Below are 24,376 nucleotides of genomic sequence, written 5' to 3'. Positions count from 1 at the left end.
AGAAAATGTCTCACCTTGTCATGCCTGTCAGACAAAGAAGTTCTTGTTTTGCTTTCTTTTAGGCTAAGCCCCAATGCTACATAGTGATGCTATTCTCAAATATAAAAGCTTGAACACATATGCTGAGCCACAGGGAGGACTGTGGTTAAAAGCTCCCATACTGTCATTAGCACAGGTGCTGCTAACCCCATGTAAAGCTCACAACAGCTCATAGGTGCTGACTTTAGTCATCACTAAAACATTTGTCTTAAGCCACCTGAGGAATGAAATAAAAAGGGTGAAAAGACCTACCAGAACAAAGATAGCACTCAGAGACAAATCCAGCATGTTCTGTAGTCTGAAGTAATGGTACTTTCAACTGGTGTTGATCTCTTACATAGAAGGGCTACATCTGAGATGGGAGGGACTAGACATCAGAGGGTTACCAGGTATACTAGTTCTTTACATTATTTTAATGTAACCCAATATGTACATTTGCACATTATACAAAAATCTGCTTTATTTATTAGATGTTTGATAATCTCTCCATGTTAACCATCATTAATTTTTTTCCTCTAGGTGAAGTAGATGAGATTTTGAAGAGGAAAGTTCCAGCAGCAGAAGATAGAGTTCTCTGAAGTAACAAACCCCCGTGGTTCCTGCTGCTGCCATAGAAACAGAAATGCCACTTATACTCCTCTCCCTGCTTTGTAATGAAATATTGCCACTTGAGGGGATTTAGAAGGTTGCATGCAAAGGCTTTGATCCTGCAGGGTGCTGAACATCCCTGGTGAGGTGCTGGAACCCTGGTTCCCAAGGTATTTACATATATCACATCTATTGATTTCAAGTCCAAAGAAAGCTTGAAGTAAAAAGTCTTCTGAGGATGTGAGCTTTTTAATTCTTGCTGAAAAGGCTGAGGGTTTAGGACTTAATTCATTTCCTCTTGCTACTGTCTGGGACTTCTGCTGTTTAAACAGTGATAGGTCTGGTCTCTTCATAAGTCTGCTTGGTGTTTATCTGAGGTTAGAACAGGTCACAGAAGGCAGCCACTAATGTGGCACAGACAGATGGCAATGCAGCCCTGCACACCTTGGTTTAACTTACTGTTTTCATATGCTTATTTTAATGTTATCCAATCAGGTGGCTAAAGCATGATATGTTCCCTAATTACTGGTGAAGATACCAGAAACTATCCAGAGCAAGTGGCCAAATGACTGTCTACAACTTAAATAAAATTTGGGGATTTTTTAGATCCACAAAGGGATCTAATTTTTTACAGAGGAAGGAAACTAGGGTAATAATAATTAAAGTAACATTTACTCCTTAATAAATGCCTATTTTTATACTGGTGTTAGAGGTTAATAGCACTGTTATTTACTCCTCTGCCAGAAAGTACTGAGGGATATGAAATGTAGCAGCCAATAAAGCTGAGCCGTCAGATAAATAACATTCATATTACTCTCTGACAAATTCTTTTGCTACACGGGGATATAAATAACACTAAGAAAGCAGTTCCTACATTACAAGTTTACTGATGTGTAAAATGTAATTTTAAAAAGAGCCCAAAGCACCAGGAGTGTGACTTGCTGTAACATGATCTATAGGAAGAGATACGTGGCATATCTAACACCTGTAAGGAGATGAAGCTGGGGAAGTGAGACATCTTTGTGAAAGTGGGATGCAGCCCTGAAGTGGAAAAAATAGAAAGAGCAACTCTCATTCAGAGAAGCAATGATAGCTTTATGCTTTTTGAAGCCTTGAGCAAGGCTTCAAAATAATACTGGTTATGTTTCTGTTTCTGTGTCCACAGTTCTCAGAGGGATGGATTGGCCAGGAACTGCCTGGGTCTCATAGCAAAATTGCATTGCATTTATGTTCAGAAAACAGAGGGTGTGATGAGCTCCTGATGCAACACAGGAGATTTACCTCTGAGGGTTTTCCTTTCCATAAGCACCCAGGATGGACCAGGCTGCATCTTTTCAGCAGCAAACAGCCACAAAGAGGGACCCAAGAGCACCAAATTGCCTTACCTTAGGAAGATACTTTGTTGGTTTATGCCCTTGAAAGTGAAAATAAACACTTCTTTTTGTGTTGGATTCCGGAATGACTTAGTAAGAAGAGAGATACAGGCAGGTATGTAGGTAGCCAGATAGATAGATAGATAAATAGACAGATAGATAGGTAGGTAGATAGATAGATAGATAGATAGATAGATAGATAGATAGATAAACAGGCAAACAGGAATGTGTTTCCTAAACTAAACATACTGGCACTAGAATAAAATACTGGCATTAGAAAAAATGCATGAGGAAAACGGCAGCATGCATGAAATGAATGTTGGGGACAAGAAATAAATGGGGAAATGTTCGGTGTGGTCAATGCTCATGCAGACATGTTCCTTTGCACCATGTGGGATGGAAAAAGAAGGAATTGCTTCATCCAGGGGAACTGTACAATTTCTTTTAATTGCTCTGTCTCCAGTTTCTCTGCAGTCCACTTTGGAAGCCTTTCTTTGCGATGCTTTGGATATGAAACTCTGTTGCCTGAACTACTTAACATGCAGAACACTGAAATTCAGTGAAATCTTCATCTTCTTCTAATACAGACCATTAGAACTAAATTCATACCATTATGATGCAGAGGCCCTGAAGGCCATCCTGTGCACTCCTTTGCCTTCAGTCCCTGTCTGGGGAGAGCCAGAACTGGGCAGGAGGCTGGAGACCCCCTCAGACCCACCTCTTCCCTGCTGCAGAGAGCTGAGCTGTTTGTCAATCCTATAGCTCCAGAGGAGCTCTGGGGGGGTGGCTGTGCACTCTGCTGGAAGGGCTATATAGGATGATCCTGTGGGTGACTATTTCTGGCAGGTATTATTTTGGAGCTTACTGAGTAATTGCATACACACAGTCTGAGGTGGGTATTTACAGCAACTCTTGTCCTGCAATTTGCCGTGTGCTGTATTTTTTGCTGTTTTGTGCCACCAGAGACAGTTTTTATATTGTGTTGCCTATCAATAAGTACAAAATATAAAATCTGCTGTTTCCTGAAAATCTGGTTTGGGAAATGTCAGTCTTGTCTAATGTTTGCTGCAATAAATGGTCCTCTCTGCTATCACCCACCAAAGACCCCAGCGACATCTGCTCAGTGCCTGCCTTTCGTAGGGAAGAGAGAGAGGTGAAAGAAGGACAGAGAGAAAAAAGAGGGGTGGACTGTCAGCTCAGCTATTATCTTACAGCTGAGCCTGGGTATTGCTGAGGTGGATGACTGTTTGTGAATAGTCCCTGATTTTTCTTTTTTTTATGAGAGATAATAAAATGTTAGTTTAGGATTACTGTCCATTATATTAATATTTCAAAACTTCTTCAAATGTTATGTTCGTATTTTAAGTTCTATGCGTCCGGAACAATTGTATATATATCCTTTTGCTGAACTCCAAATGAACATCCTCAGAGCATTAACAAGCACACAAAGAAATAAAAATAGGAAAGACATTTCTAAACTGCCAGAAATGTTTTGGTCCAGCTAAGAAAAATTGCAGCACAAAACAAAACAGGCAGAGTGTTTAATCTGTAGCAGGATAATGACAGGAATATGCAAGTGCACTGATATTTTGGACTAAATGTGTAAGTAATACATTTCAATCAAATCTTGACACCATGGGGTCATTCAGATGTGAGTGCAAATATGTCCCTTTGGACTTTTCCTTACTAAAGGCAAAAGCATTTTTGTAATTCAAACAATGTTATATTGTCTTCTTCCAATAAAATAAAGAACTTACTCAAATTAATACTAATTAAAGATATATGGGAAAGTATGTCTGCAGCAGAGTATTGAGACCTTTCTAATTTCTTTCAAAATGTGTTTCAAACTTGGTATCTGCCATAATTGAAAGGATAAATTTTGCCAACATTATGAACATATCCATTTGGAAAGTCAAAACAAGTATGATTTAGATCTGGTTTTTGTCATAGATAAATAGTTCTTTTTGTAGCGAGCCCTGGAGTACTTAGAGCAACCCAGCAAAGTCCAATGAAGTGTCAACTCAAGCCAGGAACATTATTATTTATTGTCAGTTAGGACCTTCATCGCTTACAGACATCACTGGAAATATTACTGGTGATTGATACTGATGGCAATGATGATTACTCTTGCAATAAGCTTAATTAAAATAATGAAGTACTGTTGCACAGAACTTGGTTGTTGCCCAGGCAGGATAATGTATAAGCAGCACAAGGAAGTCATCAGCTCAGAGTGCTTCATATTTCAAGTGTGACATTGCTAGGGAAGCAAAAAGGCATTGTGTGCCATTTCTCCACTATTTCTGCTCCATCTCCTATGTGTATGCATATACAAATAATTGCTGGAATAGACACAGCAGAGATTGCCTTTCAGATATTAATCTTGACTCTCTCCCTTAATGAAGCGTAGATTGGTCATAGTGGGGGTATTGCTGCTTTTATAAGATGCTGCAAGTCTTTGAGAAATTCTTTTTTCCATTATTCTTCACAGAGCTCTTCTCTGACCATTTGGTTGTGGCAGTTTAATTGATCTTCACCTGCCACAGTGAGTAGCCCATGCAATCAAAGGTTATAAGGGACCTGGAGGGAGGAGAGCAATATCTGGCCTCTCTTGTTCTAGGTAGTAAATGCCAAAAAAACCCCCAAGCACTAAGGTGTAACATCATCTCATTATTCTGTTCTATTCTATTAGCTGTGTATTTAAGAGCCCAGAATATAGATGTAAACTCTGAACCATCCAGGCTAGCTGAGCTGATCTCAGGCCCAAGTCTCCCACAGTACAGGAAACAGCTATAAAGATCACAGGCAGCTCCAATTTCAGAGCAGGAAGATCTGCATTTATAAAGGATTTGCATTTATACGTCCCCCCATATTAAAGGCTTTTGGAATAAGTTTAATTAAGCTGGTATACTGTATAAACATTTAGGGGCAAGTTGATTATAAGGGGTTTTATATATTATTTGTATTTCTCTTTGGTGTGGCCTAAAAATTCAAAATTAAGCAGTGATCATTTAAAAATCATTTAAAGAGTAGCACATCTGTAATATTAGGTAAGACATGGATGCTCATTTAGGAGAATATTTCACAAGAGCTTAGGAAAAAGCCTTTTCCCAGCAGGTAAAATGCAACTGTGCAATCAAATTAGGAGCCAAGTGTAGAGTTACCACCACATTGTGCCATTGAGATGGTCTAATTTTGGATATTCTGTCTCTTGTCCTTCCCTATTTCTGGGTCAAAGATCGATGATGTTTAATGTTATTTTGCCTGGAAGCTTGTACCTTGTCCCTTTGCCTGTCCATAGCTTACAAAACATGCCAAGTATCTGTTTTTCTTCCTTGCCACTTTCCACTTACTTTAATTCACTGAGCACTTCGCTTCACACTCACACCAGTATTTTGAATATAACCTTTCTCTTGAATGAGAAAATACTGTAGACCTAAGCAGTATCTTGTATAAATTACATACCCTGCAAGTGAAGAGACAGGTGATGTCCAGATGAAGCAGAAAGGGCACAGCTTAGGCACTTGTGTTACTCATACAGACCTGCAGACTCCTCCAGCACAGTTGAGGGGGCACCCTTACCATTCCAGTTGCTCCAGCCACCAGTACCGTTCCAGTACCACCAGTGTTCTCTTGATTTATGCCAATAAATTATTTTGCCTGAATCAATTATCCTTTCTCATTAGTTAAGCCTGTGTCCTGTCTCTGTTAAGAGGAAGGAAACCACTAAAGAGATATGCAATCAGCTCAATAGTGGTGGTTGTAAAACTAGTTTCACATAAGATGATATCAGGGTTTGAATTTTCTTGTGCATACCAAGAAGGTATATTTGCCTTTTCAATGAGATGTTTTGCCTGTTAAACATCCCATAAAATGCCAGTTGCAGAGTGGGAAACCATCTGAATCCTCTCTTACAGTCGTTACAGGCAATCACAGAGATTGAGGTCTAATATTTCTTAAAGAAGGAAGAAATAGTTTGACTGACACAGATGTGTTTGCTAAGTATCCTATTTTTGATAGAGGCCAACATTTTCAGAAGGTGCATTTGACCCAATTTTGCAGCATAATAAAACACTTGTGGCTTTATGTTTTTGTATACCACCAAGAAACTGAGAAAAGGTTGCCCCATTTAGGCCATTTGACAAACTTACAGAAAATGCATTCAACGATAGTTTCTAAAGAATTATATCATGAGTGGAACAGCAGAGAGAGACCAGAAGAGAAAGAGGATGGCGTGGGTGTGCTCTGAGAGAAGAGAATTACTCAGAGGACAGAGAGAGTTTGAGATAAGCAGGAATAAGAAATCTACTTGGTGACACTAAAGAAAATCAATTGAATCAACGAAAACTTGAAAGGTTTGAACTGATACGGGGAATAAGTGGAGAAAAAAACCCAAATCAATATAAAGCAATGCAGTGCTCAAGACTAGAAATCTGTGGGACACACAAAGCAACACAGAAATGGGTGCTCAATTTTAAGTGAATGGGCTTAAGTGTTCTATTGAAAAAGAAGAAAATAGGCAACATTTAAATGTATTTCTACAAAGGAAAGTGGTGCATGTTACAAAAACTAAGACTTCAAAGAGTTTCCACAGAGAAAGTAGTCCTTCCTTCAAAAAATTCAAACACAGAAAAACTGTAAATTTTCCTTTCAGACCCCAAATGTGTGTATGCAGACATGATATTCATAACCTGAATTCCTTTCTTTCAATGTTGATTCACCAGTTTTGCTTGTAACATAGTAAAGCAAGGAGTCTCAAAACGTGCCATCATTCCTCAGAGCGAGATCCTGGTGTAAGGTCAAATATGTGTACCAGTTAGGGAGTTAAGAAGAAAAATGAAAGCATTTCAACCTAGAAGGCACCTTTGCAGTGTTCTTGTTTAATTTTTCTTGAAGTGTAAATTTTCAGTTCTGCTGAAGGGTTTTTTTGTGTGAAAAAGAAGACTCTTTAGCAGAAAACTTTGAGGACAACAACCACTTTTTCCTAGGTTTGTCATATTTTTGAAAGGATTAATTAAAATACCAGATTTTCTGTCCTAAGGTATTTTTTAACACCCAGATGCAGACCACTGACATTTCATGCACACAGGTCAGTAAGAACAATATCTTACTGTTAAAAATGAACAATCTGCTACGTCTCAAAACATAATTATAAATGAAAGAATGCGTGAGAACTATCTAATCATACCTGGTTCTAATCTCACTATAGCTGTTCTGCAATCACCTGTTAGCACCATCTGAAATAGGAAAAAGGGAAAAAAAAAAAGAAGAGAACAGGGACTAGTCCAGGGACTATTATAATGTCACAGTATAAATCTTGCCAGAATTCTTTTGTTTTTCTATCACAAAGATGACATAACAGATATTGGAGAGCTTGGAAATGGCTAGGAATGATAAGGAGTATGTAAATGCTTCTTATTTTGAGAGGATTTGCGTTAAGAAGACGAATTAAACAGCTTATAACAAGATACAGCATCATGTCTAGTGTAAAGATAGACCATGCACTTTTGGTTACCCTCTATCCTAATTGAAAAATGAAAGGCAGTCAATATAATTAAAGGGCAACTTGACTTTTTAGTTCAATTTTTTTTTAACGGTGCCTAGCCAGTGTGACACAGACCCTTCTTTTAACCAGGTACTTAATGTGACTGAAAAAGGACAGACCGTTTAGCTAGAAGGGCTGGCATCATCCTAAATTAAATTTTAAAAAGATTTTTTTTCCTAGCATGCAAATAAACCCTCATGCCCCAGGACAAAAGCCAGCCACAAGACGACAGAGGGCTAACGAGCAGCTTCCCTAACAGAGCAGTTATTCCAGAAGGCCCCAGCTCAGCAGTTCTTCACTGCCTAGGAAGGCATGTTGAGTGGAAATGTTCAAAGGGGTAGAAAACAATTAGGTGTGCAACTCCCATCCAAAGCTGGGGGAGGAGGAGAGGCGAATGCCAGACTTCCACCAGGCTGTTGAAAATCTTCCCATGCCTGAAGTTAAGCATGTGCTTAAATGCGTTGGACTTTCATGGCTGAGACAGGACCCTGGATTAGGGGACTCATGGAGTGGATCAAGCACGGGGAGCCCTATGCTGCTGTACAATAAAGCTGAAGTCTCCTTTCCTGTTGTTAATCTCTTTCCTGTCTGTTAGCCTCAAGGCACAGTGAAGAGTTAATTGATTTTCATCCAGGAAAAGAGGACTTCACTGAAAAGTGCAGTCATGGAATTTTTTTATTTTATTTTAAGCACCAGGCACACCTGCCAGGCCCCCAATTATTCCTCAGGAGGAGAAAGTCTACTGTTTTTCCTGTGAGGAAACCCTCTGATCCAAGCACTTGTTGGAGGTTTTTACCTCATCTATGCACTGCGTTAATCTGTATTTCCTTTTAAAACCTGGCTGCTGGTGGAGGTTTTGGGGTAGCCTGTCCTTTTGTATAGGTGTTTAGTGGTTAAGGTATTTAACCAGGGAAAGATAAAGCCAGGGCTAGTTTCCTCCTCAGCTGGGGGTGCTAAAAGTCCAAGGAAATGTACCCTGAAGCTCTGCTGGCTGTCCATCAATGAGAGAAGCTGGGATTTTGGGCCCCTTGGGCTGGGCATCCTTCCTGGGGACTAGCCCAGAAAAGGGGAGATTCCTCCACACAGTTCCTTTTAAAAAAAACATTTTGTGGGGGACCTGACCCTGCTGCTGAGTGCTGGGGCTCTGGAATTGCTCAGCTGCCTTAGGGAGTGGAGTTGGTGCAAACATCACACCGGGCCAGAGCTACCCTCAGAGATGCACTGCATTTCTGAGGAGATTTGGAATTTGATGATTAGGAAGCACCATGAGGAACCAGGAGCTGAAAGGCTGTGTTCCCACCATTTTGTGCAGCAGCATTAGATGTAAGGTTGAGCTCCTGCACAGCCTGTTGGAGCTGCATTGGGATGTTGCCTCACAGCAAAAGCTGGACTGTTTTGGGTAAAACTGAACTGCAAGATCTTCTTTGGGAGAGCACAGAATGCTCCAGTAACTCCCAGAAACCTACCTGTGCTGGTCTGAAAACTCTTCAAGTTGCCCCCCAGCCCTGACACAGACAATGTGGACATGGGTCTTCAGTAGCAAAAATTTTCCTCTACTGATCCTCTCCTTTTGTATCTCTTTACATGTAGATGAAGTCTTAAATGTTCCAAATCAGTATAATTCTTACTAAGGTAGCTTGGTCTTTTTTAATACTTTTTTTTAAGTCATGTTGAGCCACTACTGCAGTACTCTGACAGAATAGTTTTTATAGCATTACATGGGGAAATGACGCTTGTGTTGCTGAGGCTTGAAATTACAACAACAACAAAAAAGCAAGACAGCAAAAAGTGAAAAATAATTGTGCCAAATTCAAAGTTGCATAGGAGGCTATAATGGCTTTACATTTTTTTAAATACCAGAACAGGTTCTGTTATGTGTCTTGTACCCACTAATGGATTTTAACTTTATTACTATTCAGTTTTATTGGAACTAATCAGAAGACTGTAGGAATGAAAGGACTCCCACATTACTGAAACAGTTAATTTTTTTAAAGCCAGGCTACTGAAGAGCAAGTTAAAAGGGAGGAGCAGATCAAATCCATGTGTGGGTCATTTAAGAGCTCAGTCTCATTTTTGAAATATAGATTATCAAGGATAACATGAATTCAGCATTTCTATGTAATGTTTCATTCATTGATCTCTTAGGCCAGCAGCACTTGGCTGTAAAGAGATATGTAAAAATAAGTTTTAAAACTTTACCCTCTTATAATATTTTATAACCTGTCAAAAGAATCAGTTAGAGGCTTTGCCTTCTCTCAAGTTCTGATATCATGGCAGCAGATCTTCAGCAGAAATGTGTTTTTTCATACAACTAAATGGTAGTTGCCATGAAAGCACATGGCGAGTCATGACTCTGAAGAAATTCCTGGGTGAACAGTAGCAAAGGTGAAACAAATGGCTAACACCTGCCAAAACCTGCATGGAGAGTGCTGATGTCATCAGCAGTGCCATCACTTCACAGGCAAAGCCTCCGCTCAGGTCTTGACAGGTAAGGGCAGGAGGCTATGACCTTCAAATAGTCTATTTTAAGATGCATTTTCTGTGTGGCCTTTATAAGTCTCACTGAAGCCTGGGCAGGACCCAGCCTTTTACTCATCAGGTCCTTATTTATGTTTATTTATAAGCTTTTCTATGGACGTCATCTTGTTACTGTGTGAGTGCATTATGTATATTAATGGCCTTGTCCTCAAGCTTTGCTAGGAGTGATGAAAGAGCAATCCCTTGCTCTGACAACAGGGAACAGGGATGCAAGGAGGGGCGAGGTGACGGGCCAAGGTCACACACAGTGTCTCTTGTCCCCCAGCCTCAGCTTTAACTGCTGCTCTCATTTTTGGATAAGTTGTAGCTATTTACTTCGGTGGGACCTGAAGTTTTCACGACTCTCTCAGGGTTAAGTCTAAAATGTTACTGGCATATCAGTAATGGGATAGACAGACAGGTACACATGTCCACAAACTTCAGGACTGAAGCTTCATGAGCTGTTTCACAGATCTCCCCAGAGCACTGCTTGGAACTTTCTGTGAGCAATATTGAGAAAATGTCATCCAATAGACAAAAAGCCAGAGGATGAATTTCTGGCTTTGCACCATAGGCTGAGCACTGTAGGCTCAGCATGGGAGTATTGGCAATGTATTTAATTTTTTTGCGGGGTACTGTAAAACAGACATCCCGATGCTAGAGGCTTCCTCACGAAGTTTTGAACAAAACACTTAGATCAAAAGAGGTTGTTCAGATATTTGTATCCTCCATGAAAAAATTGACTTTTCAAGGTGTGGTTACCCTAGGAATTCAATGATGAAACCATCCTCTGAAGCACTGGGAATACCCAGTCAGCAACACGAAGATGCTTAATACAGTTAAGTGTAGTATTTTCCTGTATGTCAAGGCCACTGTTTTGGACAAAACTGCACGTGGAAGTAGTTAACCCACATGACAGTAAAATACTAGCCATCTATATTATGTTGACATTTAATTATCAGTCAAGAAAGATCAGAAAACACAAAGCAAATCACTGGTAGGTTGAAAAGAAAAGCATATTGCTCTCATCTCTTACAAGACTACTATGCTGTAGAATCAGAACTGAGGGCCCAAGCTGACTGGCAACTGATTCAAAGTTTCTGGACACACAGCAGCTGAAATTGAAAGTAAAGTGAATGAAGGTGATGTGTTTCGCCTCAGGAAGCATGGAATTAAATTGTCTGCTGGTAGGAGGTGAGAGGAGAAAAAACTGGAAATGGAGCAGTCCCTTGTTTTGTAACAGCAACCCACAGGAAAGTGGTAGGGGGAAGGAAAGGGGGGATGAAACCACAGCAAGATTTCCCTTCAGTGTACCTAGCAGGAGATTAACAGAGAATATGCTTAATTATTGCTTCCTGCCCACCTGCCTTGTTCTTTCAAGAACCAGAGCGCACTCAAACAACATTCACTCCCTTGGCAAATGCACTCCTAATGGACTTGGTTACAAATTAACCAAGTCAGTTGCTTCTTTTACCTAGAAGGATTTGCAGTTAATTCTGTCCACCTTTTTTTTCAGACCGGCTGGTGAACTTTCAGTTTCCAAGGATCAGAACCTGAATGTCATGCTGGGATAAATCAGCATAACTTCTGTTCAAGGCAGTGATATTGCTTGTATTTACACCAGTCAGTCATCCATCAGTTCTGGATGATCAAATTCGCTGCCCTATTTACTGCCTTCGGTAATTCTGTGTTATCCTAGTCAGTGCTAGATTTATTTTGTTAATAATTCATGGGTTGCCTTCAACTTATGACTCTCTGTGCTACACAAATGATATGGAGTAATTAAAATACCTTTAAAGCACCTTGAGTGCTGTTGGCAGGAACAACAGCAAGTATTTAAAAGAATGTTTAATATCATGCACTGCCGGCATGCATGCTGGGAAACAAGCTCACATCCCAGACCCTACCCTGGGCCAATCACAGGAGAATGGCTTAATTGGTTAATCATATAAATTACAGTCACTTAATCATTTTAATCACCATCAGCCAATTAGCTCGGAGTTATGGGCTCTGAGGTAACAGTTATGCAAATGTTTGCTCCACTGCAAGCTATTAACAGCCATATTTTCTATATCAAGCTGACAGTGACTGATGCGAAAATGGAAGTGAAGAAAGTGAGCATTTGTTTAGTATAAACTTCTTCTGATTAGAATGAAGCACATTATTGGAATGGACTGAAAATGCAGCAGTTGTCTTTTTTCATCACAGAAAAACCCTTCCATTGGTTATGCTGAAGTGCGCATGCTGAGGTGCTCTCCGAGGTGTTTTTGCAGAACACTACCATGATTGCCCCCGTGTTCCACCATCACTGTCACTTTTAATGAACCACTTCAATAGCAGGATCAGCAAAAATCTCACTGGAAGTCTGCAACAGTGAGTGAGGGCTAGTTGTTTCTTGCTTATCAATGGTGGATAATTTTCCAGAACAGAGGTGTTACTGCATAACATGGTCTCCCCTGCTCTGTCTCTGCCAAAATCATCCCAGTTTTACACCCATGAAAGTAGTGGCATCCTGCTGGCTTAAGTGGAGGTAGTTGCTACTCAGAGTGAGGATCAGAATTTATCCCAGCTCTTTCCTAAAGGTGAAAAAGTGCAGATAAGATTTTTCACTATTTTATTGCTCATTTGCATTGTTCGGGTGAAATGGGGCAGCATGATAAAAACCCAGACACAGGAAATGCAGAGCAGCAGAAGTATCTCTGACAGTGCACTGGGGCTGGAATATACAAGACTTCTGTGTGATCAGATGTCTATTGGCATAGGTTCTGTTGAGGAAATATATTATTCTGACCCATTGCCAACTTGGTCTCCCTTGATAGTCATGCAGAAGATTCCTATAGTAAAACTGATATAGGGGGGGAAGTTGGAGAGGAGTGAGATATTTGTTAGCATTACTATTTTATTTTTTATATTTATCAGCCAAAAGTACACTTAGAAGTCTAGCAGATAAAGAGGGTGCAGCTGACACGATTCTCTGCAGCATTCAGAAGCTTGTCACTGAAAGAGTGGCATGTACCTCAGAGAAACACTTAGGAGTTGCAAAGACTCTAACACACATAGAAAATGCTCTTGTTGTATTTGGTGTGAGAAGCCACAAGTCGTCCATTTTCAAAATGTCTCACTACCATCAAGAAGCTGACCTACAAGATATGGAGGAAGGCTTCCATGAAACTCTACCATATTTTGATTTTTGTGTTTGATTTTTGTGTGTGTTGTTGTTTTAAGACATTTGGGGTTGCAAAGTTCCATATTTGAAGCACTTAGAGGTGTAGCTACACAGACACACATATCATTGCCACCAAGGTGATGTATTATGGCTTAAATTAAACGTGCCTGCTAAGGACATTAGTAGAAAGTATGCTATGGTTATTTGAAGCCATTTAGCCTGTTGTACTCTAGAATATTCAATTAACAAATTATTACAACATCTATTAAAAATTTATTAGTCCTTTATCGGTTACTCACAGATAGGACCGTAATGTAAAGCATGATCATTTTGGCTATTTAGATTAACAGTCAGTTTGGGGAGATGGTGCATGAGTTATGAGTCCCGTATTTCAAGACAGAGGGGCTGATCTTGTCAGCTAGAACAAAAAACCAAAACCCACACTATATTCAGAATCACACAATATTCTGGGTTCGAAGGGACCCACACGAATCATCAAGTCCAGCCCTTAAGTGAATGGCCCATACAGGGATCAAACCTGCGTGAACCTGTGACCTAGGCATTATTAGCAACATGTTCTAATCAACTGAGCTAATTTCATGGTCAAATATTAATCAACAAAGAAACAGCTAGGAGCTGAAAAGACTGTTCTCCAAGTGTTTCCTCTTTGGTACAGAGGAGGAGGAAATAGTGTTCCTGAGTTTCAGCTCAGGCTCAGTGACACTACGAGTAAATGAGCTATGTAGTTACTCTAAGAATCCAGTGAACCAAGTGCTACAAATAGGTTGCTACTAATGAAATGCAAAAATACCTGGCAAAGTTGGGGGGAAAATTGCTGCTACAACTGCAGATGGGTGTGTACATGAAAAGTGACTCTTGATGTCAACCAGTAAAATCTATAGTAAAGGCAGCCAAGCTGAATGGCAACCACCCAGAGGGCAATCCGTTTCATAATAGGTCTGTGAGCTAGGAAAATATTTGCATACAAATTTTATGGAGGAAATTGAAATTGAGATTAAAGCCTTAATCTTATAAAAAGACGAGACCAACCAGGGTACTACAGTACCTACAGAGACAGGATCTGTCTGTGGCACACCACGTAAGCACAGTGCTGCGCCGGCATGGACAGCATGGCCCCAAACAGCTCGGTGATAAACCCAGATCTAAGGATCAAACCTCATGAAGAAGACCAGGCTAGGAATGACACATCCTCTCCCTGTAACGGAATGAAATGCCTCATTTCACAGTTCCAATGCCCCAGTACTATTTAATCTTTCAACGACCTTGTTTGAGAGAAATCCTGAAAAATACTGAAGTAATACTTTTAAATTTCTGCCTTTAAGCAATATCTTACCTTTCTGTAGCACCAAGGAAGCTCCTGTTGAGTAGCAGTATCTTTCAGCTGTGTTGACAGGATCCCCTGGCCTTTGCCATGCCCTCAGCAGAGATACTTATGCCTGGTAAGCACTGCTTGCTCTGTCAAGGTCGTTCCACAGCTTCAGAGACATGCTCTGCCTGAAATAAATTAATAACAAAGCACACCTATCAATATTTATTACAATTACTCAGGCAGAATGTAAAACATAGGCTTTATCCATCAGTAGAGTGCAGTCAGACCATTGCTATGACCCCAAGACTAAGCCCCCAAAACCTTCAACCCTTGTAAATGGTGTCATGTCCCGTCAGAAGCAAGTGTTGGAGCTGCTCATCTGGTTCTGCAAGGAAGACGGAGCCAGGTAAAGAGTTCAAACAGGAGGAGATCCTCCTGCAGAGAACAGAGTTGCTAGGGCTCTAATTAGCCTTCCATTAAAACATTTCCCAATACCAAAGAGGAAGTGTGTTTGTCTAGGATATTCATTTACCCTATCAGGCTGAAATCTTCTAAAATCTTTATATGACCCACATGCCAGAAGATATCTTTATGATGGTGGTTGCACAAAACCATTGACTTCTCTAGCCTGATGCCATTCAGCTTTCAAAAATGAATACAGCTGTGATTTTGTATGTGTCCATGCACTTTTCAAAAGTCTGTAGGAGAAGAAAAACATTATTTCCTTGCTAGTTTGTTAAATGATCATCAATTGTCATATTTTGTATCTGCTACTGGAAAAAAAAAAGGTTTTATGGATGTGTAAAAATACTTTAATGACAGGTTTTCTTCATTCCTTTACTAGAGCTATGGTTCTCCTATTCCTACATTCACTTCAGCCAAGCAGTCACAAGGAATGCCAGATCAGGCTTCCTGAAAATTAGCCTCAATTAAGCCAGGTGGCCTTTGATTGTTAACAATTGATTAGAAAAGCAAAAGACAGATTTACAGCAAATTAGTTGATACCTGAACTTTCTTCTTCTTTATTGGTAAAAGAGATCTCCTTTCTGCCTGTTGTTATTTTTGATATTCCATTAAGGTGTCTGCATTTATGTCACCATGTCTCAATAGAAAGGCTTTTTTATTCTATTGACAAATCTGTCACTTAAGGAAGAACATAATACTGCTGCTGGTTTTACTGATTAATGATAAGTTTGACCATATTACATACGATAATGATCTTAATGTATTGTCATTTAGGTACACGATGGTGCTTGGTGTTTGCTTGCAGGGAGGTCACACTGTACCACACTGGTTTTTTTTGATTAGTGTGTTGAGGGTGAAGAGGTACATTGGTGCACAACCCCAGAGCAGGAACAATCTCCATTCAGGAGCAGTGCTGCGCAAATGCCTTTCTCTCGGAGGTTTCTAACTTTACAAAGAACATGATGAATCTTTGACTCACCTTAAGCAATAGTGTGCCTAAGGTGTGGCCTGCATCCCAAACTCGATCAATATTTGTTTCAGGCATTGTAGTCCAGACAGGCAAGTTATCTAAGGTTGTGAATATCAGCAAACACAGGTAGATGTCTAGAGTTAAATTCAAGAAAGAGTGGCAGCCCCAGTGAAAGTTTAGGCACCTCAGGGAACAGCGTCTGAACAGGAGCTTTCTGGATATAGCTTTTGGCCTGAATTCCTGTTTGAGTTGAAGTTTGGGTGTTGGTACATCCACTAGCTGTACTACTGGTTACAGCTCAGCAGCAAGGTAGCTCTGGAAAATATCCCAACCACTTCTCATTTTAGAGGCCTTAAATATTTTTGGAAATCTGGCTCCATAATCAACCGCATAAAGAAGGATCTTAGAGCCCATCACCAAAGCGCAGGCAGTCGACACGAACAAGATTTTCTGTTGTTCTTCCTCCCCATCTCCTTGTCTCTGACATCTTCACTAGGCTGCTGAATGGCATCCAAACCTGAGAGATGAGTGCATGAAAGAAGGCTGGTCCTTGCATGGCCTGCAGTTTGAAATCAGATACCAAAATCAGGAAGGAAAACAGTCAAACCCTGTTCTTTGGTGAGAGTCAAGTACAAAAAGCCATGACCCTCCTTCAAGCACCGGTATAACCGGATGAGCCTTGTCTTGGGCTTGTCAAAGCATCAAGTGCACCCATTAGCTATTCCCCTTTTCTACAGGACATGTTTTCCCAACTGACAATGCAAAGTCAATGTATGACTGCAGATTTCTCGAAGGCACAGGGAACTGCAAACTCCGCTTTGACTGGCAGTGACTGCAGGTATGGATGTGAAAGATGTTTAAGGACCTTAGGGAAATTAAGACAAAATCACAGCTGTACTACTTAAGAAATGTAGCAATAGAAAGGACATGGTTAAATTAATAGGGGTGTTCTGTTGTTCAGATCTGGGAACATGGAATACAAGCCAGGTCTGGGCAGTGAATGTTAAAGCAGCAGTAAAATGGGCAACATTAAAAGTATAAAAGGACTATTATAAACTCCTGATTTAGCCTTCTTAATAAAAACTGAAAGCTTGCATTGCTTTCTGTAAGGGCTACTGAAAGTGTGACTGTGTTAGTACAGGTGGGGCCAGGGAGAGGGAAAGAAAGAGAAAACAGAGCATCAGGAGAAAGTGTGCTTTTATTGTCTGATTTTGGTTTTTATTAGCAAAGTTTGTAATGCAAAAAGGGTAGCTGGATTGCTCTACTTTACATAGTGAAGGAAAGCCTGAGGAGTCCGCAGAGAGAAAGAAGGAACTCATCTCTTTTAGCGTGCTCCATTTTTCATCTTTGAATTCAGAGATCTCAGGCCCCAGACAACATCTAAGGCAGAAGTTAAACTAAGGAGAGGACAGACTTTCTTCTTTTTGGTCTGGCCATAATGATGAGGTAATTTGATGTCTCTTAAAGCTTTTTGACTGTCCACTACTGTAAGCCAAATTACCTTGGACTGGTTATGGGCTAAAGAAAGCAAATTCTTAGTCCACAAGAAATATGTCTGATCCTCTGAAAGGTTCCCCATCTATGCCTCTGTTGATGGCACAAGAGCCTTCATCAGCTATTCTTCCTCATGGAAGTCCCTTAGCTATGTGCTGAACTAAGGTGCTGTGAACCTGGGGACACTGAGTGACCAAATGGGAACTTTTGGGATACTGTGAGTGGCTCTTGTCAGTGCCACTTTCACCAGAGACAGTAACCTGTTCCCCATGTGTGCTGGATTTCTAGCAGTGAGAAGCTCAAAGTGCTGAAGGCCTGACCCTACCCTGGACAGTGGCTAGAGACTTTATTATTAGCTTATGACTAAGAGAATTCTGTTCTATTTGCTTTTTTTCTCATACACCATATGTTGAATCCACTGATGAATTGTCCCCTGAAGAACTCTGCTTTTTTCCCATTGCTCTTTCTGCTTTGACTCTTTAGGATAGCTTCTAAAATAATCATGAACTAGAATTAAAATAGCTAAAAATTAAACAGATGTTGACCCTGATCTTTCAACTGTTCCTTTCAATTTTAGTTACTCTTGTTAAGACTTTTAATGAGGGACACAGACTATTTTTATTATCTTAACTAATTCCAGTAATTTTCTAATTTGTGTCATGCAACTGCTACTACTGATTAAAGCAGCTTTTTATTCTTAGAAAAAAGTAGGATAGATCTGTTTGTGACTGGCCAAGGCATTTGGTTTATTCTGGTGATCTCTGACAGAAACCAGGGTAAAATAGATCACTGAAAGACCATTTCCCACAGTTTTGAGTTAGCAATGGGTTTAGATTGACCTAAATCTTCAATAATGCAGGTGTGAATGAGGATCATTACGTATAATTAATTTTTCCTTCCTCAGTGAACGGTACAACATATTTGTCTGTATGAATGTCTGTATCTACAGGATAGGGCTTCATGAATAATTTGGCAGATCAGATTCAGAGAAATGGTGTGACTTGGTAAAGTGAAGAACAAGGTAGGAGGTATATTGAGCACCTGCCCTCCCTCACAGAGTGTTCAGCATCTTGCAGGATTAATCCCTTACTACGGGTTGTTATGATTCACATTTATAATGACTGGCTCACCCTAACAAGAAACAAGCTACGTTTCAAACTTTGATCCAAACGTAAATTGGCTGCTGGTCAATTGAACAGAAATTAGATCATCACTCACTAAGCCAAAGTCATCAACAATATGTTGATGTATTTCTCAATAGCAATTTCTCAAAATCATTCTGCAGCTGTAATCAGAGAAGGCAGCAGAGGTTTGTTTCTCTGCTGCCTTTTAGTTCTGTCCCTTTTGGGTCCAAGAGGAGACAGCTGTGGTCACGTTCTGGTGCACGATGAAAAGAATCAGGTGACAATTTGCAAAGTCTGGTTCCTGATGCTGCAATCCTTAACTTGAGCAGGGTGTCATGCCTCCTGTGCTCGGAGTAAAAGTCTGTTTTAGAGAACTAGACAAAAACACATTATCACCTGGAAGATAGACATGGACAAGGGTAGGAATTGCTGGAGAGTTAGACCCCCAGAGATTGTGAAAGAGTGGTAAGATGTTATAGGACAAAATGCCCTGATCAATCCTTGACTTTCAACAGAAGGAATTACAGACAGAAGGGGGGAATCGACATCAAGTGAGATACTAGTGCAGTAAATACAGTTAATTGTATGTCAGGAACACATTGTAAAAGGCAGGAAAAGCAGCTGTTTGATCCTGCATTCATGAGTAATACATGTCTTACAGGTCTGTGATTGTTTACTATGCATCATGTTCTCAGTATTTCCATTTTTATTTTATTCCAGATAGTTATAAATGGCTAATATTCCTACAAGTACAAAGATACAATGATGTACTTTCATCTCCTTCTGAGGAATTCATGTCATTTTAAGAATAAGAAAAATTCCTCTAACTAGATCATTTACTCCAAACCAAAAAATATACCCACAACTGTAACAGACTACAAGAGTGTCAAGAGTGTCTCCCATTCCAAAGGGTGTCTGAAGATTCCTGTCAAAGATCAAAGCACTGTGCAAAGGGTTGTGTGCATGTGGGAATCTGTGTGCAGTTTATGCACTCTGCTGGATAAGAAATGCTGTGAGCATGGCTGCAAAAAAAAAAAAAAATAGAGTCCCTTTCGACTGATTTGTACCACCACTGTCATCATTTAACCTTTATTTTGAACTGAAATATCAAGGATTATAGAAAGAAAAATAAATGGACAATTTTCCATAAAAGGCATTCATTTCCTGTGGTCTAGCAAAGGCTTGCACTTGAGAATGGGAAGATACTTTCAGAGCCATAAATGGTAACTGAAAACCCCAACCTGAATTTCACTGTTCCTCTGTCAACAGATAACTATGAAAACTGGTAAATACTTCTAGTAATAATCTTCAAAATTGATGATGGCTTAGTATTACTATTGGTTAGTTGATTAACTCACCTACTAGAGGTCCAAAGGTCCAACTCTGCTGATGACTCACAGAAGTGTCAGTGTGATGCCGTGTGATGCAGTTTGTTTTTCCATATGCTTTCCTGAAATCCCTAGGAAATTACTCTCACAAAAGCATATTAAAAGGTCTTTATTAATATAGCAGAGTTAATCAGAGTATAATCTAGGAAATGCCAGAAGTGCCACAACCAGTCGACTGTTACTCCTCTGAGGTGTCGCAGCCTCCACTAATAAAATATCACAACCAAAATTATAATAAAAAAGCAAACAGATTTTTTTTGGGTCAGTCATGCTGTGCTCGCTTTGAAAATGACTGCATCGTAAGGTGAGATTTTAAAAGTTCCAAACAGAAGCAATTAAGTTGGTGAAAGAAAATATAGCTATTTGCAAATCTGCCTTCTCCTCCTTCACTCTCCAGCACAAGAGCACTCCTAAGGGACCAGTTAATTTCTGCATGAGTATGTACTGTTCTTTAGGTCACAGTACAGCAGACTGAGACACAGAAGTTCAAGCCAAAATTGTTTTGCAATTAAGAAAGTGTTGCAAGGTGAAGTTGTGAGGGGAAATAATAAAAAGGAGGTCTTTAGTATCATAATTTTTTTTTTCAGTGGGTCTGAAACATAAGTTTTAAGCTAAGAGACATACTTGAGATATATAGTTTTGAATTAGGTCAGACTTAGATGTTTAAGAGAATTCATGAAAGAGGGGGAAAGCTATATATATTGCACATTGTGTAATGTTTTGGTTTAAGGGTCTCTAGTTATCAGTGAATGTCTGATGTAAATTGTTATTAGTGACATACATTAATAATAAAACCTGAGAAAACACCAATGTTTTTTAAGTAGCTCAGATTTTGAGCACTTTACAGCTAATGGAATCCCTGCCTTACAGCAAGGAATTACTCTCCAGCAGGCCAGTGAGATTTCTACACAAATTAAGACTTTTCCACTGTCATAGGGAACACTTTGGATTGAACTAGGGTCTCCTGAGTCTTAGCCCAGCCTTCACAGCCCTAAGCAATTGTAGGTAAACCCCTTCACGCTAACTAAAAATAGGCTAAATACATTTTAAATGGCAAGCTTTTGAGAATTGTATTTTCTCAACAACCAGCCATGGAATACAGAACAAAGCAGAGCCCAAGTGTTAATTGCTCCCACCCCATAATTAAATGCAGACATACTGTACTCTGACTGTGATTCTTGAAAGCATGCCCACTTAGTTTTTTTCTGTGCAATAAAAAAGAACTCCATCAATATTTTGTTTGAGTAAATGCAGTTAGCAATAGCTGACGTGACAATAGGTTATTGGCATAGTTATGATCAGAAATGCCTTCATACATTAGCCACAAACTAAAAAAAAAAAGGCAGTAGTCAAGCCACTACAAATTATTCTGCTTATTAACATCCGGTATGCTCTAGAAAGCAGTGAATGCGCATGTGTTTATTTTGTTTTGGATCAGATTTAGTGCATGCCTGTCTGGATGAGCCCATGCACTTAGTTGGACAGATGCAAGCCTGTCTGGCCCAGAAGTTAAAACACGCACATCAGCACAGTACCAGGAGGAACCTCATGTGTGTTGCTTCTCTGCTGTTATGTCTTCATAGGTCTGGACCAAAGGCCAACCTCCGCACACCCGGACCAAAGTGTCTGCAGCTGAAGCCAGCGACACTCCTCCTCCACTCGTGTCCTGTGATCTGAGCTAGCACCAAAAGCTTTCTCAGTCAGGTGACTGAGCATGAGAGCCTTGTTATCCCTCTCCAAGTCTGACCTTCACTGTTGGCTTTATTTAGGAGCTAAATGAAAGTTGAATATTTATGATTTAGATGTGCCAAGATCGAGACTTTACTTTCCAATTAATTTCAAGTGGTTGGTTTAATAAACAAGAAATCCCTTCCAGAAATTGAATCAACGCGTTACATGCCTTCAGGGCTTGGACCCCCTAGGCTACCTTCTGCTTATGTTTTATTTGCATCCTGCACATTTGCTTTGTAGGTGAGTGTCTAGGTCTGCAAGGACAACCAAAGCTGAGATTTTGTATGATTACTTGTAGATGTTTAAGTCAAACATCAGATTTAATAGACTGCTGTTAAATATGGGCAATAATTTTCATTTCCTTTAGAGGGTGGGCAGCATTAGGGCATTACCCTCGTCACCACCTGTATGTTGGTAAGGTCCCCTCCTGTGGGTAGGAAGGCAGGGGTGTTGTTGCTCTCACTGGGGGGGGCACTCTGAGGAAGCCCTGGTCACATTCTTGCACTTTGGAAGTGCACTGAACCAAAATACAGATTACCTGAACCAAAATGCTCACAGTCCACCTCCTTCCCTCCCCCTTAGCACCACCTATCCTTTGGGCATTTACCATCTGTTTCCAGATTCCCATGCAGAAAGGGGTTAAAAGCATTGCTACACTTACAGCCTATGCTCAGTGGACTTCGTACCACAATGGTTTCTTCTGTGCCCCAGCAGTACTGGCTGGTAATTTGAAAGTTGCTTTATGGTCCCTGCAGAGTGAAATAAACTTGTAAGTGAGAGGTAAAGCCTTGTGCCTGAATAGTGCTATAAAGCTGTTTAACTCCAGCAAGTTATACAATCCCACATAACATCCCCTTGGGGGCTGAGTAAATTCTTGTGGGAGAGGAGGAGGAGGATCAAGATACTGTGAGGGAAATGCTTGGTAGATGCTCTTCTGCCTGTGGTGTCAGGGCTTGTCCCTGTGACGCAGACCGTGCATCCATTGTTCCTCCTTCTGCAGGCCTCTTGGTTACACACCCCACTGGCAAAGCTGTTCTCTGAGATTGCAAAGAGGTCTTCTGACTTTCATTTGAACCTTCAGTGTCCGTCTAACTCTGATCTGATGACTTCCTGAGCAGGTATACCTGGGTTTTTTCCCGCCTTGGTACCCAAATATAATACAGCTAGTGAATTAATCAATGAACTTTTTCTTTCCATATCAGCACTGTACCCTACTGTCACATTTGCATTCTGTTTTACATATTTCCTTAGAAATAAGACACTAAGCCTGAGGAACCTGTGTGTGCTTTAGGGAGTCTCTGACACAATCCAAACATCTTCCTGGAAAAAAAAATAAATTGTTCCTTCCTAAATTTGTCCTGTGGTTTCAAACAAGAAATATAATTCTTTTGAAGATGTTAAATATGATGCCATTGTTAAAAGGCAGACGTGTGCTCAACCAAGAGGCAATAGCATCACTTTGAAGAGGTAAACCATCCCTGTAAACTACCTTAGAAATTTTTATTAATACCAGTAAATAATACTATTAGTTCTATATCCAAACTGTTTTAGGCCCATGGGAATACAGGGAGAGAGCTGACTTCACCAGTGAGAACTGCAGCCATTATTTTGGCAGCATTGAACCTAGATTTATGGTATTCCATTAAGAAGGAATGCATTAACTCTACAACTGTCACCACTGCATTGATGTCAAAGGAAGTGCTCTGCCTGGCTTTGCTGACTTGATTGATGGAAAATAGTATATCAGTCTGGTTGCTCTCTCTCTGATGAGAAAGGCAAGTATCCTGGACCCCTGAAGCTATAGCAGAACTCAATTTTTTTTTTTTCACTCTTGGCGAATTTTCCTGCATTCTTTGGCCCTGGCCATGGAAAAGGAAAAATAATACAGTTGACTTTTTTACATTGCCCAGAGAGGAAGCAACCCAACAGGCACAGCAACGCAGAAGAACCCGTCTTGCCTTCCAGTCTGGTTCAATTTCAAGCTTCAGCTTTGCACAAATGCAATCAAGAGTGGGCCAGACTTGAGCAGCAAACTCAAACAACTCAGCATACTTGGAGATCTCTGCAGATTGAAACTCAGACAGAATCTGGATTGCAGGACAAAGATTTCTTACCATGGATCCACTCTCCCAGCAGACTGAAAAAATATTGGCTTCATCTCTGGTGAATACTTAAAATAGCACCTATTCCTGTAGCACATTAAAAAGGCACTTATTTTTTGCAAAGCAGGGAAGTTCTTCTTTTGCTCTTGAAGAGACAGAGAATTGAGACACACAGGAAATGTCTAGTGAGTAAAATAACCAGGGACCATGCTCTGCCCCTGAGGCCAGGGAGCACAGCATGGCTCAGCTCTACATACCACACTCTCTTTTTTCCCTTCCCCACCCCCCAGACTTTGGGCGTTTGAGTTGAAATTGCCTGATGGGAATGGACCCTGGCACATGCTCTCCCCTGAAGCGTGTCTGTGTGTTGTTTGGAGGAAGGGCAATCAGCACAGCAATCCCTGTGCTTGGGAGCATGCGGGAATTACAGAGCATGGACAACTGCTGGCCTTCTGCTGCTGCCCTGCTCTGCCTGCCAGGGCAGGCACAGCAAAAGGAGCTGTGTGTCCTTTTATGGCCCCTTAAAGGATCTGGCAGAACCCCAGCA

At 40.4% G+C, this 24,376-nt stretch overlaps 1 long non-coding RNA gene across 3 annotated transcripts in view; it reads right to left on the bottom strand.

The window, feature by feature from the left end:
* The window catches only part of LOC108446210, a 73,032-nt gene extending 50,077 nt beyond the window's left edge, over positions 1–22,955 (bottom strand). The window contains exons 1-3 of one of the 3 annotated variants that reach the window (XR_001861337.1): positions 22,389–22,955; positions 19,967–21,674; positions 14,580–14,740 (exon numbers count right to left, since the gene is read on the bottom strand). This is a non-coding gene — a long non-coding RNA (uncharacterized LOC108446210). Of the gene's footprint in view, positions 1–14,579; positions 14,741–15,999; positions 17,176–19,966 lie in introns of those variants that run through there. The other 2 variants (XR_001861336.1, XR_001861338.1) reach the window with 2 other exon arrangements.
* Between the last annotated feature and the right edge of the window lie 1,421 nt (positions 22,956–24,376).

The sequence above is a fragment of the Corvus brachyrhynchos genome, unplaced genomic scaffold (genome assembly GCF_000691975.1).
Source record: "Corvus brachyrhynchos isolate BGI_N302 unplaced genomic scaffold, ASM69197v1 scaffold53, whole genome shotgun sequence".
NCBI classification, from domain to species: domain Eukaryota; kingdom Metazoa; phylum Chordata; class Aves; order Passeriformes; family Corvidae; genus Corvus; species Corvus brachyrhynchos.
The sequence above is the reverse complement of the archived record's forward strand: the minus strand, read 5'-3'. Positions and strand labels throughout refer to the sequence as shown.